The following is an 18,666-nucleotide window of genomic DNA, read 5'->3' on the forward strand; positions in this document are numbered from 1 at the left end:
TTAGTGGATTTATTGTAATCATAAAAGGTTCTTTGATTTTCAGACCTCTACATCTACAGTAAAGGGTTCAAATTCAAAACCATATAGTAGTAACGCAAAATTGTCGACCAACTTGCTACGTTTTAATAGAAGCCAAAAATAAGTTCCTGCGCTTGACTTGTATTTTTAATATAACTTACCCCACTTGGTACTGCTGTAAATGTACAAGAGAAATATAGATTAGAAAAATTCAACCCGATTTTCCTGCAAACGAGTTTTCTTCTCATAATTTCCTCTAACTGTAATGGTTTTGAGTATCACGATTATCATTTATTTACAAAAAGCAGGAGAAATTGCCGACATCCACGCATGTCTACTTCCGCTTACTATTAATTTACTATCAAGATATTCTCTTCTTTTTGTGGTGTAAATATCTCCTTAAATTCGTATTTCCGTAATTCCGACTTACAATTTACGAACAACAATTTTGAGAAAATTATTCTAGTTTTCAAATAAAAATAAATTCAAATTACCACTTATTAAACACTTCATTTCTAGTATGTTATATATACTAAATACATAGCAGCTTTTGTATATTATTTTTAACTTGTGCAAGTTATCAGAAATAGAGATAATTTGAGAATAAAAGTTTGTTTGCTTGATCCAAACGCTATTCGATACGCAAACAGGACACTTTTATAGTTCAATTAAATTTTCAATACGAACATCTGATTTTAAAGTAGGACAAAAGTAGAAGTCTTTAAGCAGGGCATACGAAATTAACTATAAAAATGAAAATTTTCCATACTTTTGGCTATACTCTGGAGAAAACAACTGATGAACTAACTTTTTCGTCAAATGAAGAAAAATAAGAAAATTTAGTTCGTTTTCTTATAGCTATACAAGACTGTGTGAAATGTATTTATCTCACTCACAATCACTTTTGATTCTTTGGATTATATTTTTATGTGTATATTTCTCATAATTTCTTTAAAACAGACATTTTTGTGCAACTATCTTCTCACAGTCTTTCTGTAAAACGAAACTGTATCGCCATATTCTTTTATTTTTGAGCATGCTTTTTATGACATCTCTTAGATTTTCGTGCTATAGTTTGTACGTCATTGTTATACAGAATAATTTTTCGAAGATGTAAAATTTAATGTAAATGGTATAAACATAATAAAATAATAAATAGGAAAATGCTATCTGCAGAGACGAAATTATATCATTAGCGCAAGCATTGCAGTTTCAACAGAAAATTGCATATATTCTGAACTTTTCCAAATAAATCCAACACTAATTAAGGATTGTTATATTTTATCTTTTATAGGTATGTTTGTTATCCGTGCAAATGTTTGTAAATTAAATAACCGATAATTTGGCATGATCGAAATAGTACGCGAAAAAAAACCCATAACCCAGATTTGCAAACCTTTATGCAGTAAATAACAAACATAAAGTGGAATTTTATTAATATAAATTTTATAACTACATATTGTGGTTTTAATTATCTACTTTGTCTACTCTTTTTTACAATTGGAAAGTTTAGCGTGCTTGTATTATGCATAAAAAGTAGTTGTTCGAATCCCCATTAGGTTTTGTACGTACCACTGACCACAACTTTTACATCAGGCCTTCAAACAAAGAAATATGACTAAACTTTTACAAAACATTGGTAGTTGAATGAAATTTTAATTTTAAAACTTTTGCAGTTAACTCTCTTGCAAACCGGCAAATTACAAATAAAATGTAAAAACCTGAAACATTGTAACTGCTTTAAACGCGATAGTCCGGTAAAAATTTGTTTCGAACATTTGGGTCAATGCTTTCAAACTCAATACATTAACAAAATATTCCGAATTCCAAATGTAGTTTAGCAATATTTAATGTTTGTGTGGTCAATTTATTTACATATTTCTTAATTTTTTATTGATAACGACAAAATTTTGGTGTTCAGCATGTAAATTTAATGACATTTGTAAAGTAAGTGTAAATTGATAACGCAAACAGATTACTAAATGCCTAAGCCTTTTCGGCCTTAAAGGCATATTTTAGACAATTGGAAAATATATATTTTTTCAATTTATGCAGTAAAATTCAATTTTCCAAATCACAATTTAATGTTACCATTAGTTTTAAAGGCGGCATTACCAATAAAAACTATATTTTATTTTAATATTAAAAGTTTTTTAACATTGCATAAAAGTTAAATCAGAGATCAAGTAATTGGGAAAGAAACACTGTTTGCTTGAGAATGAAATTTAATTTGAAAGCATATCTTCACTTTTGCTAAAGCTTTTTCCAAAGATGTAAAGCTTATGACTTTTATGATAACGGCTACACACTTTCTTATTTATTACACGTGTTTATTTACTTTTAGCAGACTTATTTAAAAAAAACGTTAGCTGACTGAGTAAAATAATTAAGAAATAATCATGAACATTGAAAAAACAACCACATAAAGTTACACTTTATCATTTTAGTAAATAGGTGTCGTAATCTGTCTCAGAATAAATTAGTTATGAGTTATGAAAAATAAATTGTATTTGAACTGGACTAGAGAAGGATCCAAAAATAAACCAATCCGCCAGTTTTCGGCCGGCGATCCTTTATATTTTAGTTGGAAATGAATAACATTCGTTTATTTGTTACCTCAAAGCCCTACTTATTACTAGGCAAATTTCGTTGTAAAAATAGAAGGAGGAACGAAAATAATACCACCATAATATATAATAAAAAACCACCATTTTCGTGTTAGAATTACTTATATTTACAAGAATTTATCATCATTCAAAACATACTGAGTGCTATTTCATAAAAACCATATTTTTACAAAATTTCCTAATCTTCTAATATCCACATGTTTATTTATATATCAACTGTAGATAGTTGTTTGAGGAAAGTGAGAAATTGAAATACAACACTTGCAACATTGCACACATTAACGTAACAATTAAAAGTAGGTCCTAATAAAATAGGACAGCTAGAATATTTCTGAAAATTATGTAACGATACGCAAAGCTAATTTGGCCTTATGGAACTGCCAAAATGTATTGCTATAAATACCTACAAAAATAATATCAGTTTTTAGTTAGGGCGGCATAAAAATGGGGACATATTGGTATGAAATATTACCATTGAGCTATTAGCACTTTCCGAGTTTTCAGTTATTTTTCCAATTTTAAATGATCCATTTTTAAGGAGTTCATGTGTTTAATATACTGGATAAAATGAGACAGAATTGATGCTGTAAGAATAGCAATTGCTCCAATTTCAGTAAAATTTGCACTGAAAACATTCTGGATGAGAACAGTGAAAAGTATCGAGTAAAACACTGAACCTTTTTGGTCATTTAACAAAATTTTACACGTTGAACTTATCTTCTGTTATTTCAAATAATGTTGTTCCCAATGGAATCACGTGGACACAAATCTATCAATTTATTATAAAAACTTAATTAATCTTATATAATGTGCAATTACAAAAAACACATACAAATTCTGAGTGATTCAAAATTAGATTACATAATTTAAACTGTTTAATTGCAAACAAAAATATGGCGAAAAGTTCATATAAATATACATACGCAAACGCTTTTCTTGGTTAAGTTGCCAGGTTGTTATCCTTTCTTGAAAATTTGTACGGGATTCTTTCTGTGAAAATTCTGTTACATTTTCCATACATCTTCTGTAAAATTTGATATTTTGTTGACTAGTTTTTAACATTTATCTGTTAGATCCTAACCGCCGTCTGTAACTTCAATAGCGATCGCGTCCACCCCATGGACCTTTTTGTTTCCCACGATTTTCATCCTTAACTCAACTTAATCTTCAGTCAATGCAATTTTTCACCAATTCATCCTCAAATTATTATTACACGCAACGTTGAGCTTGATCAGCATTGCACACCATGTTGCGCATATGGTGAGTTTTTTCCAGTTTTTTATTTATTCTCTTCCATTGGAAAATTTACCTTTATTTCTTGTGTCTCGGTACTTCTTGTAGTTCCTCCCTGTTGCTATGTTTTCATTCTGCAAGAAACATAAATAATTAAACAATATTGCTAGCTGTTTAGTGTCTGGAAAAAATGGGCGTGTCTAAATATTACACAGAAATTAGAAAAAAACAATTTATCTATGCGTACGTTGATTCTCTCAACGAACGCATGGGCCCCTAAAACACCAAGGTTGTTTTATTACAAAACTTTTAAGGTACTTAGTATAGATTGCAATTTTTTAGTATGATATTGTAACGGAAATGGCCTGGAGTACTCACGTTTGGAATGGGGGATCGAAATTCATGGTATTTCAGTAAATGGGAGCCCCATTTGGGCCCCATTTACTGTCAAATATGACACTGACAAGCGGGAAGTTTCGCACCTGTTCTGGAGATTTCTAGAACTATCTGGAATACCTGGAGAAAAGGATATAAGCGACGACGAGAACCAGACGGGAGAGAGTGAAGTGACAGCCGCGCCTGAGTACAGAAGAAGTTAAACCCGCGAGTCGGAAATCCGTGTTTTCCTTTGTTCCTGTTCCGTAGTTAAAGTTGTACCGAGTGGAATAAAAGTTGTAACCAGAAGAAAGAATTTGATACTCGGCCATCCACGGTACAATATAAACTAGTCAAGACCGCTTAAATTTATAACTCTTGTTCTTTGAGCTCGTCAGGAAAGAATCGGCTTGTTCCCAATAATGTTCATATTTTTAACATCATGTATGATGAAGACAAGAACAGAAACAAAATTCAAATAGTTTAAATTTTAAACTAAGGAAATTTGAGTTCATTCTTGAAAGTTTATCAATGCAAAAGGTAATGTTTGGCTCTGATTTTCAATAGTATCAATGTTTTTCCAAAGCACGGATCAGGAGAAGACCAAATGTGACTTGGTCTCCCTATTCTCCTGACTTTGATCCATGGCATTTTGCTCACTGCGAACGCCTGCAAATGTTGGTTGATTCACTCCTGAAAACATGAATGGCGCAAGAATTGTGTCATTCCGATAAAATAAGAAACAATTTAAGGATCTTGCAAATTCGTGCAACAATTCTCAATTCAACGTACGCTAGAAAGTTTCGTTTTGCAAGAAAGTGATGTAGAACTCCAATTTCCAAACTTACCAATTTTTCATTAACTACTAAACACACATTTCAAGTTATTTTTTTCGTTAAAATTGTCAATTCTGTTATTTAAAAACTGATTTAAATAATAGACATTTTAAGGAAAACAAGGAATTCATTTTATCAATGACAGCAATAATACGTTTTTTTTGTTTCAGCTTCAAGTTTTCCAAAAAAAATGTTTTCGTGTTTCTATCATTGAGCATGTTAAAAAATTGTATTTAGAATCTTGACGAAATCACACAGCAGAATTAGTTCTCAGTTACTGTATGTATGCATACTATTGTATGAGTCATTAACTGGAGTCTATCATATAACAATAATAATAATTTTACTAAATATTTTAAAAAACAGGGCCTTATTTTAGGAACCGATATCTTGGCAGTGAGGGCTTGCAGAATTTTGTTTCATAAGAACTTGCCATCCTGTTTCATACTCTCTCTAGATTCAGCCAAAATTATGCTCCACTTTAGTCAGCGCGCCTGTATATTATTTAGAATTAATCTAAAAAAACGGCTCCTTCTGGAATATTTTAAAAAACATGCTCCACTTTGGAAATAAATTGAGGTATAAATATTTACGGTTATATTTGCCAAATTATATTCATTTATACTGAAAGTACTTTGGTACTAAAACTACTAATTCAGCGCATATTTTTATCTTCTCTTCATAGCGCTTTAGAAATAGAAGTAAGCTAAGTCTTAATTGCGCTCTCTAACCCTGAGGTCAAGTACAAATTACTCGGACGCAGTATTCTATAATTGATATTATTTCTTGATGGAATTAAATAAATGAACATGAAATATAAAGTAAAACATTACATTCCTATTAGGACATGTATATGCTAAGCCGTCCTTATATGCCGTGTTGCTGGATTAACTCCAAGTTGCTTCTAATGCCGCTAAGTTTGGGCTTATAAAACCCCCTAATCTGGCCATTTTGCCAGTTTTCTTACTATGCAAATGTGTTTTACTTATTTACGTCGACTTGTTTTACCTTTTCTTTACCTAATGCAACGGTCTAGCTTCCGGAAACATGTTTTTATAGCACATTTCATCTGTTTTAATTTCGTTTCTGATTATCTATGCAATTTGAAGCCGACATATTCAACATTGTAGCGGACGAGAAGCCGGATAACAAAGAACTTTCGACGTGGCTGTAAAAAAATATCCGTGAAATCGGTAAAAACCGCACGACCTAAAACCCATTTTCGACATAATGACCCCTATAAGAAATCACTTTTCAATAAGTTTTTATGATAACATATGGGAAATGGTAATTACGGGTAGGTAACCCTTTGAAGGAAGTATCGTAATTCAATAGTTTCTTATGGTATTTAAAATTTTTGGACATCGAATAATGATCTTCCCAATAATTATTGTAAATTGATGTGGTAACATATGCTTGGATACTTTTATAAATAGCCGTTAAGATAATGGTTTAAATCGACTGATGTTTGAATTATATAAAGTTGAACCAACTGTATCAGTTTCTACTTTTGAGGAAATAAAATTTAATATTCAGTAAAATAAATTGAAAATAAATTATATTGCCAATTACCAAAACACACTAGAACTAATAATTTTATACACAAGCTGTACTGTGCTGTTTTTTGGTTTCATCTTAATCTATATATTATTTTATATATAATAGATTGTTTACTTAAGATCACGTGTGGTCATTCAAATCATTATCTATTGCTTCTGGTTTATACTCTCAACTGCATATATTTTTTTACGTCAAGAAAACAGGGCTTTACAATTCGGGACGTACGATAGAAAATAACAGGTTCAGCTGTTGAAAAATGTATGGAAAAAGCAAAAGTAGGACAAAACACAAGGGAGATTAAATCCAAAATCAAAACAGAAAATTATCTCAAATAAATTTTTCATCATCAAAGATGGCTCTTTGACTTGGTGCATATATTGGTGGGTATATTTTAGATACTCAAGAGAAAAAGCACCTTGTCAAGTTAGAGCAATTCTCGTTCCCTTTCTTGAAGTAACGTGTCTTGTTCGAAAGTCGAACTACTCGTAGAATTTAAAACGTTTGCATCAATCTGGTTAAACGTTTTTTTTTTATTAATCCATTTTAATCTCTAAAGAGAGATATTTTTTCAAGTGGAGAAATCGTGTCGCCATTTCCCTTCTGGATTTGTTCTTGCCTTCTGGATTGTTTTGCAGAAGTTCCAAGAGAGAAAAATCAAATTCTTATTATATTTCCACAGGGAATACATTCCAAAATGCAAACAGGGGCATGCCGCTATATTTTCTGCAAAACTGATTTTATTTGGTTTCTTGAAGTACGGGTGAACTTTTAGGTTCAAATTGGTAATGGTTTTACAGCTTTCAATCGTTTGGTTTTCCTCATTATTTGTTTCTGGGTTCTAAGTGCTTGTTTCATATTTTAAAACATTATTGAGAAACCGCAAGATAGCTCAATTTATTAAGGCTGGATGCTTGAGATTTTGACCTTAAAACTTTGCGAACTTTGAGTGAATTTGAGGCTCAAAAAACTTGATTCGCGGAGCTTTTCCAAAATGTTTGATGTTTAGTTCGTAGTGAGTTAAAGTCCAAGTGTTCAATGTGTGCAGAAGAAACTTATGTTGAAGTTCCAATCCACATCTTTAAGTAAAATATATGCATTTCAAAAAAGTATGCATGTTAGAAGGCAAAGTTTGAACAAAAGACCTGCGACGGAAATTTTTTTTTGGGAAATATAGAACGCCATAATTTTTTATTAAAAATTTTGTAAAGTTTCTTTTACTTCAAATGCTATTTAGGATTTATTTCTGTTACTCCTTATACATAGAGAATTGCTAACAGTATTTTAATCTGATTTTATAAAAGTGGGTTATTTCGAAACATTCTAAATATTATTAATTTATATCTGACATTAAATCGGTATCCTTAACTATGTTTGAATTTTTGAATAATATGTATTTTTTAATTAAAACTAGCAATTATAAAATAATTGCTTTTAGGTATAACGTTTTTACTAAATTTCTTTAGAAACTCGTAGCCGGTATATAATTTCTTATAGATTAGGTCAAAGTTTGGTTTGGCCAGCAATTGAAACAACTGTGAATTACACCATTACTTACTTTTTTATCTATTCGATGTTGAAACTTAAAAACAGAATAATTCTGCAAAAGACTGAACGACTCTCGGCAGTCAAAATTGAAAATTATCTTCTCTCGGCCCGCCTCAATGTAATTAAGGGTTTAATCTCTTTTTGTGGGAGTCTAAAAAGTAAAGCAAAATGCTTTCATTTTGAAGCTAGGCGGGTGCGAACTTCCACTCTATTCTAATGCTTATTATCTGATGCAAATGATAGGAAGAAAAACAATGTTCACTTTTGCCGAACTTGCTAGAAATTTCCTTGTCTCCGTTCATAAATGGACTTGATATATTTTGAAACAATTACAACATTACTTTATTATTAACAATATGTGTCCTCGGCGTGCTACACTTAAATTTACAGCATGCCTTGGGTGCAATTCCTGTAAGGCTGAGCAATCGAGTTAGCCAATCTCACAAATTACGCTTTTGTCGTGTTCTTCAATCTATTGAAAGAGAATTTTGAACATATAAATAAATAAGAATTGCGAAAAGACGGAGTAATTAATTTTGAGAAATGGGAAAAAAATACTGAACCGATGTCATCAAATACTCTGAGTAAAAACCTTCATAGAGCCGCACCATCCAACACGGTATCCAGATAGCTTGATCCAGATTAATGTAAGTATTTTCTAGCGGCAATTTATCTTAGAATTAAGATTAAGACGTCCCGAATCGCAGCCATCTTAATTTGTCACTCGTCTGCGGTGCCAGCGGCCATCTTTCTTCCTGTTTTTTTTTCTGCTGTTTTAGACGTTTCAACTACAGTCTTCTTCTGCAAAACAAACGGGAGTTTTTGCCTTCAATTAAAGGGGCCAGCTAGATTGATTTCGGCCAGGTTCCAACCAACAAAAGATACAATCAGTTATATAATTCACTTTGATCGTTTATCAAATATTTGTTTGTTGAAAGGAAGAGAAACAAGTATTTAGTTTCATTTGTGTTATTCGGTTGTTCAGTGTTTGGATATCAGTTTTTCGTGATTTGGATGGTTTTTACGTAGAATATTCCTTAAATTGTCTGCCTTTGTCTTCAATATTTTCGGTACAAAAATTCCAATCAAATTACCACATGGAGTGTTTTCCAAAGTAAATTAATGTCGCATATGGGAAGCAGATAAATTCAGTAAAGTTTTACGTAAGGCTCAGTTTTACGGCTTCTGAACATTAGCCAACGTCTTCAGAAACATATACTTAGTATATTATACTATATTAATATTTTTGCTTCAGATACTAATAATAAACAAATAGTCCTTCCTTCAACGCCACCTTCAACCATCCGACGATGACTAAAAATATTTTTTCATTATCTTTCTTACAATTCGTATACTTACATGAAAGGCACAAAAATTATTTTGCATTATGGGAAGAAGCATTCAAATGTAATGTAAGTCAATGAAAAATTAATGAATTAGTTTGTTAAATAGAAATTTTGCTGGTCTCACATGTAGGTCCAAACGCTTACATATTGAAAATTAACAGTTTTGCTAAAGAGTAAAATTTTGTATGGCATAAATTAAGCATAAATATTTAACAAAAGCATCCATACATATAGGCTGCCCAGGCTGATCTAAAAACAGTGCAGATTTTTGGATTTAATTGATTAACTAGCAATATGGCAAATCTCGGCTGGGTTTAATCCAAAAACTACCTATAGCTTTAGGTAATCAGATCATTATCAAACAAATTGTTGCAATTTCAAGAATTATTTAGTTTTGATTGCGGTTTCTCAATTTACGCTGTGGAAAATAATTAATAATTGTGTAATTACATACATTCGAAACAAAAAGGTTTTTTCGCCCGCTTTTAATCAAATTAAGTATTTTCTTTTTACGCCAGTAGCGCAAGTCTTTAAAACGAACGAGAAATTTAAATTGACTACAAATTTGATTAGTTCTATGTATAATTTGGAACCACGCTGTTTCTTAGTCCGTTCTTTTCGGCGAGTTGGAAAAATGTTGATTCAGGAATACAAAATGTTCTCTGTGATAAAGGAATAACTGTTGGGCAAAGTGATCCTTCTGGTTATCTAGTGACGCGTAATAACATAAAGCAATACAAACTACATTTTATTGTTATATGAATGCCACTCAAGATAATAAATATCAGCCCTCAATAAACAAATACACAACAAAAACACAACCCTTAAGAGTGAAGAAACCAGTTTTTTTCTTCTTTAGTTTAAGGGAAAGTTTGTTTAGCTAATTCGGATTTATTTTAAGCCCGATGAAATAGTTTAAATCAATTAGACTTACTGTGAATTTAGAAGCAAATCGGAAACATCGGTTTGCCGGATTTTAATTACCATTTTGTTTCCAGCAGTTTAAAACATGCCTATTTCCTTTTATTATCTTTGAAAATCTACATTATAACCTACTTCTTTATTTCTTAACATCAAACACAAACAAATTAATGGCAAAATAATTGTACTAGCCCCAACTTCTCAGGTTTATTCCGGAGATAATATTCCTGTTCGACTTCAAGCCTATTTTGCTACTTAAATTTACTTTACTTACTAAGTACTGCTTAAGTAAACATTGTTAACTAAAAAACAAATATTCCGGTCGTTCTATTGCGAGACGTTTAGTTGGCCGGCGTCGTATTCTTTTCTTCTTCCCAGCTCCTGCTGTCCCGCACGGAAAATTTAAATTGTAAATGGATTCCTCAGGGATTTATTGATTTTTCTCTTTTCTTCGCCTGCTCGACGATTCCTCCCTAACCAGGGGCTCTTAACGCAACACTGAAATATTAAACAATCCTTTATCAAAAGGGTCATAATATTTAAGAATAGATTTCATATTCGGTTCGTTTGTTTAAACAGGTTCCACGTATCGAAAGTGCATTGGATAAATTGTGAGCAACTTTGTGGGCAGTTCAAGCAATACTCTTTTAGCACCATCGGGGATTTTTTAAAATGTGGCCATTAAATCAATAATGAAAGATCCACAAATAACACAAAATTATATTTTTGTTTGCAGTAGTTTTTAAGAAAGTTTATTGGTTTCTCATCTTTCTTCTACAGTGTTTTGCGTGTACTGGCTAAGGACTAAAATTGCTCACTAAAACCTCATTGCGTTTCCCCCTTGGTGATTTTATTGTTCCGCTGCTGGCCGTGCTCAGAATGTTTATGGCTATTTTTTTTTATTTAGGAGGTATTTTTAATAAACATTTAACGAAGCTCCTTGAAACCTTAACAGTTTCCGATTTTTTCAAACCCTGGATTTATTCGGCAGAATTTTGGATAATTGAATTTTGAATTGAATAATTCAGAAAAAATATTGTCTCGAATTAAATTCAATGAGTTTTTGTTGAATACACCACTGTTTTTGCGCAATACGTCCCGGTCGCATTTCATCCCTAGTTCCGTATATACTTAAGAAACTTTTCGACTTTATTAAAGCATTTTAAAATTTTAACGAGCTGAGTGAAGTTGGTTATTAACATAAAATGGAAGCCATATTTTAAGAGTGAATAAGAAATATCGCGTAGCCCGGCGAGGCGAGGAAAAGTTGCCAAAGCAAGAAAGTTAAATAACTAAATAAGTTCGCAGAGCGAGAAGACAGAGGGCCCCCGATTCATTTTAATTTCAAATTACCTCGTATTTAGGACATGGCGTAAAGTGTTACAAAATAATTGCCCGTTCCTTAAGAGGCATAATTGTAATTTTTAAGTACACAGGAGGCCCGGAAGTACGCAAAGACAAAAGTCATTTTCGTCTTTCGATCTTCGCGTCTAATTGTGAATACCCAAACACCCATTTGTACTTCTAACAATGAGCTGCGTTTGATAAATATGCAAAACAATTGCCCCATAAACTAGCCATGTGAAATAAATAATATAATATCTACCTTATTAAATATTTTAATCTTTCTTCGGCGCTTGCGTCTATAGCACAAGTTGTTTTTCAAAGCCCCTTTCCTTTGTTAATTGCACTGGCTCCATTATTCATCGGGCCTTCCATTAATTTTCGTTTTGTACTTCTCTCTCGATTCTTCTTCCAGGGGTTGAGCGAAAAACTTTCCTTCGTTTTCGATGTAAAGACTTATTAATGACGAAATTAAGCGACCCCACGTGAAATTTTCTTAATTTAATGCCAAACATTATCGAGAAAATTATTTGAAATATGAATTAATTCCTGCATATTTCATATCTCTCACTAAGAATATGTTTCAATAATCTAATAATCAATTCATATCTACAAACAATTTTCTACAATTGCATATTCATGTTTCATGTGATGTACGATATTTTTTAATTGTAGAACTAACAAACTAAGGACTTTAAAGTGTGTTTTTGTTTGGTTAAATATTTGTTGATTAATTATAATTGGTTTTCAGAAGTAGCTCTAGTTTGACATTGATTTGATGGGTGAAAATTTAAAATGTTCAAACTGTTATTTTTTGTTAATCAAACAAAAGAAGTTTAATTTAGTGCCATTAAAACCGTAACCTTAAAATCTGGACGGTGGCTCTTTAACTGCCCTCACTACCATTGTTTTTGTTTAAAAATATCTGTTTGAAAGCTTCGCATTTTAATTCTTAATTTTTCGTTATGCCAATGAATTTCCATCCATTAATTTTCATTTTTACTGTTACTCAACAATCTTCACTCTCAATTTCATGCATCGTCTTTATCGATTTCCCGCATATAATGACTATTAGCTATAGAGTTGAAATTTATTCAGAAAGAAACAAATTCAAATAGAAACTTTAAAACCCCCAAAGAAATCTGAATTTGCCAGCGTCTCCTTTTCCATCTTGATAAGGGCGAGATTTGTAAGAATTCCAACAAATTTCCTGAAACCCTTAAGGAACGAATGCAAAGAAATTTATTCAGAAATAAGAAACTTTAACCCGTCAAATTAACAAAGTGGAAAATTGAGTTTTCTGCCGAGTTTTCGCCCTCAGTCTTTGCTTGCGCGAATGTTTCCTATAGTCTTGCGTTGACTGTTTAAATAATATTGCATTATGGACGCTTGAAAATATTTTCCATCAAAGACAAAGAAAAGCCGCAGATAAATTTCCGAATTGAACATTTGCCTCCAAGTCAATTTGGTTAAATATTCAAAATTACGCATTTCTCCAACAAAGCCTACAGTGAACTGAGTAGTAGTTTTACTAATTTGAGTTTAATGAAAATATTGAATCGAAAATAAAATATTTACTTGCTTATAAAAATACTTGTGGGTGCGCAGGTAAATTGTTGCATCTAACTCGTTTGCTAGTTCGGATCGGCAAAGAAACTCAAATTCGGTTAATGAAACATTCTCAACTGAAAACGTAAAATCAGCGGCAAAAACTAAATTTCGTTTTAATAACCCCCGTCAATAAGGGCTGATGCCATTAAAAACCGAGATTCTCCCCTCGTCCTAGCAATTCCTTGCACATTCATTAAATTTCTGTAGCGTAATGGCTTAAGCCGAGCCAACAACTTTTTATGCTTCTCTCGTCTAGTTTCAGATTTTATATTTCTCCCACCAGTTTCATTAAAGTTTTTAATTGAAAGCAGCCGAGTTTCGGTTTTTGTGGCTCTTTTTGTGTTGCTTTTAGTAGGTATTTGTCGCTGTAATAATCTACTGCATGTTTTTGATCACTCCATCTGCTTTAAACACTCTTCCCATGAATAACAGAATAACTTTCAAATCGATTGTCTGACTGAGTAGAGAAATTGACTTAATTGATGAATTCATTATCTGAGTCATGTAAGATGTTTTTCAAACTAGACGAAAGTGAAAACAGGCAACTTTACGTAGCCTGTCTACGCACAAGCAACGATTTACCAATTTTTCCAGAAGACGAAATTACATAAAAGAAACTTTTTTAGAAAAATAAATCGTCTCACACACGCCTTGTAAATTATGGACCAAATTTGGCTTGCCTTGACATAGATTGAACATCTTTTAAGAACCAAAGGTTTGATTTGGAGTATGTGTATCTTAAGATTGTGCTAAAATTTGATATTTGCAGGTATTCAGTAAGGCAGGGTTTCCGGCTACTTAAAAATACATCCATTTTGATTTATATTTGATTTGATCTTCAAACATCCTGTATATTTTCAAAACGTGCACTAAATTTCAAGTTTCAATCTATTGTCAGCTTTACAGAATAACGAGATTTCAGTTCCGAAATTTGAACAACCTGTAAATATGTTAGCAAAAATTATGCAACGCGTTAGCAGGCATTATTAATGAACCTTTCGTTGAAAAATCGCAAAAAATTATGTTTAACAGTTTAGAAAGTTGGAAGGCTATATTGGAACATCCCACATTTAATAGTTGAGCTTGGGTTTCTATATCAGCTAATATTAAGGGGTATAAGACTGCTCTTATCAATTCTTCAGTTTCAGCTGGAATTTTTTTTATATGTAGATATGTTATCATCACAATTGACCGAGTACGTTTGTTGTAAATACCTGCAGGTTTTGAAGTAAACGTTTTCAGAATATGGCTAAGTATAGGAATATATTTTCTCTTAGCTCATAGTACTAAAATATCCTGCAAATAGTGTATTGATTTACCGTCAAAATTTACTTTTCAAGCAATTATTTCTAACAGTGTAGGAAAAGATTATTTGTCAAACTTAAGTAAAGGATTCGTTTACCGCTGTTATTTCTGACCTTCTCATAATAGTTTTCAATTGATTTGTTATACAATATGATTGGCCTTTCTAGTTTGAATTTTCCAGAAATTAATTCCTTATTTTCTGTTGCTAATCTTGAGCTTCAATCTATTTTCTCACTTTTTGTTTAGTCTACCACCCACTGAAGAAGTTCTTTAATTCACTCTCTGTATGTTGCATTTGTAAGTTTACAGCATTAGTCTTTCCATCTTTTTGGTTCCTGTAATATCTAGTATGTCCAGGTTGATTTTTCTGAATCCCACTTCTTTTTTCTGTTAACCCTTTTCGTCCATGTCACTATTTTAGAAGATAATATATGCGATTTCTCCTTATTATCGCTTAATCTCTCAGTATTTTTTTTATTTTTGACTTATAGTCTCCGTGCCTAATTTTTTCTGTATCGCGTGTGCATTTCTAAGATTCACTTAATTTTATTATTTCTCAACACTTTATTAGGTACTAAAACCTCATTAATGCTCATGTGCGACTTTAAACTTTTTGTTTGCTATATGGCTTAATTTTTATTAAATGTAATTGTTCTATTAACAGTTGATCATTAGTAACTACAGTCACATTAAATGAATTTTGACAAAAAGGGTTTCTATTTTTGGTTATTTTCATTTTGTTCTACCAGAGATGTTTTACGTGTCATGTTTGAGGCAGTTAATTTTTCATAGTGACTGAAAGCAATTTGATAGAATTTGTAGGTTTTGTGGTTTCCTTTCTATCATTAGATGATTTTTTTTCATACCCATAATTTAATTTCTTATATTTAGATGTTCATATTTCATTACATAGTGTTTTCATTTGCTTTTCTTTTTCTACAACATCATCTGGTTTAGCTTCGATTTCTTCATAAAACGAAATAACTTTTCTGGCTTCAGAAGGTCCTATCAAACACCAATATTTTATAAAAGGAGTTAAAATTTAAACTAAGTAAAAGGATCGGTTTTCGATAAATGTACACATAAGTAAAAATTTCGGACAGGTTCAGTAGCTAATTTTCACATACAAAATTGTATGTTTTATTGCGAACTATTTTTACAGCTCTTCACAATGGTCAAAATGCAATATAAAATGTTCTGTTTATACACAGAGCCCATCTAAAATGCTTAAGAATACAAAAATCTGACAAGAAAATCTAAGTATTTTTACTGAGTCGTCTAGAACGTCTAAATGAAGATATATTTGTGTCTAATTCCTCATATTAAAGTGGTTCGATTTTCCAGTAATTCAGGAATTAATTCTCTTTTATTGAACATTGCCTATTTTACGAGCTGCTCCTGGCATTCAAGTAGAAATAACATTTGATTGAATGTGTTTAGAACAAAAATAGTTAGGGTTAAACTACACAAATCGATATCACTTTAATCTGAGAAATTTTGTACAGTTAATCTAAGAAATTTACCTGATTTGATTAAATAATTTAACTGTTTTTAATAAACTATACTTAATAACTGGTTTTAAATAACTATTACCCTTATTTTTTTGTTGGAATGAAAACTAAATGTGTCCTACTTTTCTATAAATTCGCATATTTATAAGGTCATTTGTTAAATAAAAGTATTAGAACAATTTAAAATATCAAACACTTCGTTAAAAGAAACTGAACACTTACTTACAATTATTATTCATAATATTGCACAGTATCAAAACAATTCAATCAAAGTCCGTAAGCTTTTAATTTCAAAATCTTGAGATTTGTTAGGCGATCGTTGGCGGTTTAACTACCGACAATTTTAAATACCCGGCATATACTAAACCAACACATTTTTATGGTAAACACGGTCATGCCATACTTAATCAAAACAGGCAAAAACAGATAAGTATTGTTTGAAAGGAAAGTTTGAGGAAAGTGCGCAGTTTTTTATTATAGCTTCCAAAGAGTTTAATTCATTGTAAATATTTCCAACACGTTTCACTTGATCAAGATTTCTAAAATGAATTAAAACGTTACTGAATAACAAAAATAATGCAAAGCTTATTGTAGGAAGTGTACGTATTACAATGCACATTTTTTAAATGAAATTTTATTGGGAACCTCGGTTCCAGCAATTTAAAGACAGTTGAGCCAAAACCAAATTTTAAAACATTTGTTAATGATGACAAAGATGCAACCTTAAGTAAATTAAATGATATTATGGAATGCTTTGAATTGCCCACAAAGCTATTTGCAACCTTTGCTTCAAATTAGCATGTCCTTCTTTCAAAACCCTTTAAATCTGCTGCATATAACAATTTTTTAAATAGCGTTATGAGCTAGCACTCAATGCGATGAAACAGTTTACGGTTTTCCACCAACCACACGACAGCAGTATTATCAAGTCCACAAATCAGAGATTTTTATCGAAAAACCGTTGAACCAATAGCAGGCCGGTCACCTACACAAAAACCTGAGCAAAAAATAAAAAATCTACCTTTTCCCTATTACGCCCCGAGTTTCCATGGCTCCAATAGCATTCCCAAGTCCGGGAAACGCTGGAAAGAAATCGGCCAATTCCAGAAAGAAATATCAATACTTTTGCGAAAGAATCCGGGACTCGACGGGAAGTGCAAGAGAGACGTTTCGGCGAATCCCACCCATAGAGTGAGACGGCGAATCCGGGCGAAAGAAGGTAAAAAGAGGGGTAGAAAAGGCCGATGTGTTGCTATTCGCCAAGGGATATCAGGCGGACTTCTTTTATTCGTTTTTACCCCCACTGGAGGGAGATTTTTAAAACACTCCCCAACAACTTTGAGTGGGGATGGACTTGCAACTGAGTCTGCAAAAATTCTATCTTAGAGGGAGCAATTAGTTTAAGATACTGCCAGTTAGGGGACATAAATGTCCTATAACCATATGGCAATAAAGAATAAGCTATTGCCCTCAGTGATTATAACTTGTTTGCCGAACACTAAATATAGTTCTTTATGAAGCTCTTCCATAGAACTCAGAGCTGCTGAATGTTGTCATTTCCAAGTTAGCTACTGTTTCTGTTGTTTATATTCGCCTTCACGTCCAGCTGAGATTGTTGTTTGAATATTTTTCTTCAATTCTCATTTCATTCAATCAAGTGCATTTGTGTTATTGAATGCAACGGTTATTGCAAAACTGCAAATGGCATCTTTAAATCTTTCTGATAATCCGATTTGTTCTCAAACATATGACATCTCCTATAGTATCTAATTCAAAACTATCCGTTTTTTTGAATTACTGCTTTACATTCCACTAGGTTCTCTAGATGGCTAGATCTAGTATGTAGTTTATGATGTAGAGGCCCCATGAAACCCATCGACCATTTTTGATTACCTCATATATCCTGCCTGATAAGAGAAGATAACAAAGTCTTCAGGCAGTTGTTAACTTTTACAGCACCGTTCTCGGGGATATAAGAGACGCTTATATCCCCTGCAAACCGTAAAAATATGCTAATAAGGCCTCTGAATTTGAGACATAACGACTTTGAGGGAGGCTTGTTTTATATAACTTTATATATCTTTTTTATAGCCCTCTTAAGGAGGTTTATCACTTATTACAAGGAAAAGTTTCTCGGGATGCTACTCATTTAGATACGTTTTCTTATCGCAAAACACTTCGTAATGCTTTATGCTTATAGGATTCATATGTTGGAGTAAAAGTACTTTTGGTTTTCGGGCAGCAAATGTTGTAGTTGCGTGAAGACAATGGTTAAAATTTACTTGTTATCGTATATTTCTTTAAATCTCTACATTTATATTCTCTGTTTAAGAAGATGTTGAACTTTTGGAAAGCCTGATATACTCTTCATTACATAAATGTAAGTTATTCACGTATTCAGGGATCAACCCTGCTGTATTGTCAAATTTTATGT

General features: G+C 32.1%; 1 long non-coding RNA gene across 2 annotated transcripts in view; it reads right to left on the reverse strand.

Annotated features, from left to right (window-relative positions):
* Nucleotides 1–3,507: 3,507 nt before the first annotated feature.
* The window catches only part of LOC125504311, a 126,662-nt gene continuing 111,503 nt past the window's right edge, over nucleotides 3,508–18,666 (reverse strand). The window contains exons 1-4 of one of the 2 annotated variants that reach the window (XR_007281428.1): nucleotides 12,068–12,463; nucleotides 10,736–10,959; nucleotides 3,727–4,012; nucleotides 3,508–3,669 (exon numbers count right to left, since the gene is read on the reverse strand). This is a non-coding gene — a long non-coding RNA (uncharacterized LOC125504311). Of the gene's footprint in view, nucleotides 3,670–3,726; nucleotides 4,013–10,735; nucleotides 10,960–12,067; nucleotides 12,464–18,666 lie in introns of those variants that run through there. The other variant, XR_007281427.1, reaches the window with a different exon arrangement.

This window comes from Dendroctonus ponderosae, unplaced genomic scaffold, assembly GCF_020466585.1.
Source record: "Dendroctonus ponderosae isolate FM_Combo_2020 unplaced genomic scaffold, Dpon_F_20191213v2 Dpon_F_20191213_4, whole genome shotgun sequence".
Taxonomy (NCBI): domain Eukaryota; kingdom Metazoa; phylum Arthropoda; class Insecta; order Coleoptera; family Curculionidae; genus Dendroctonus; species Dendroctonus ponderosae.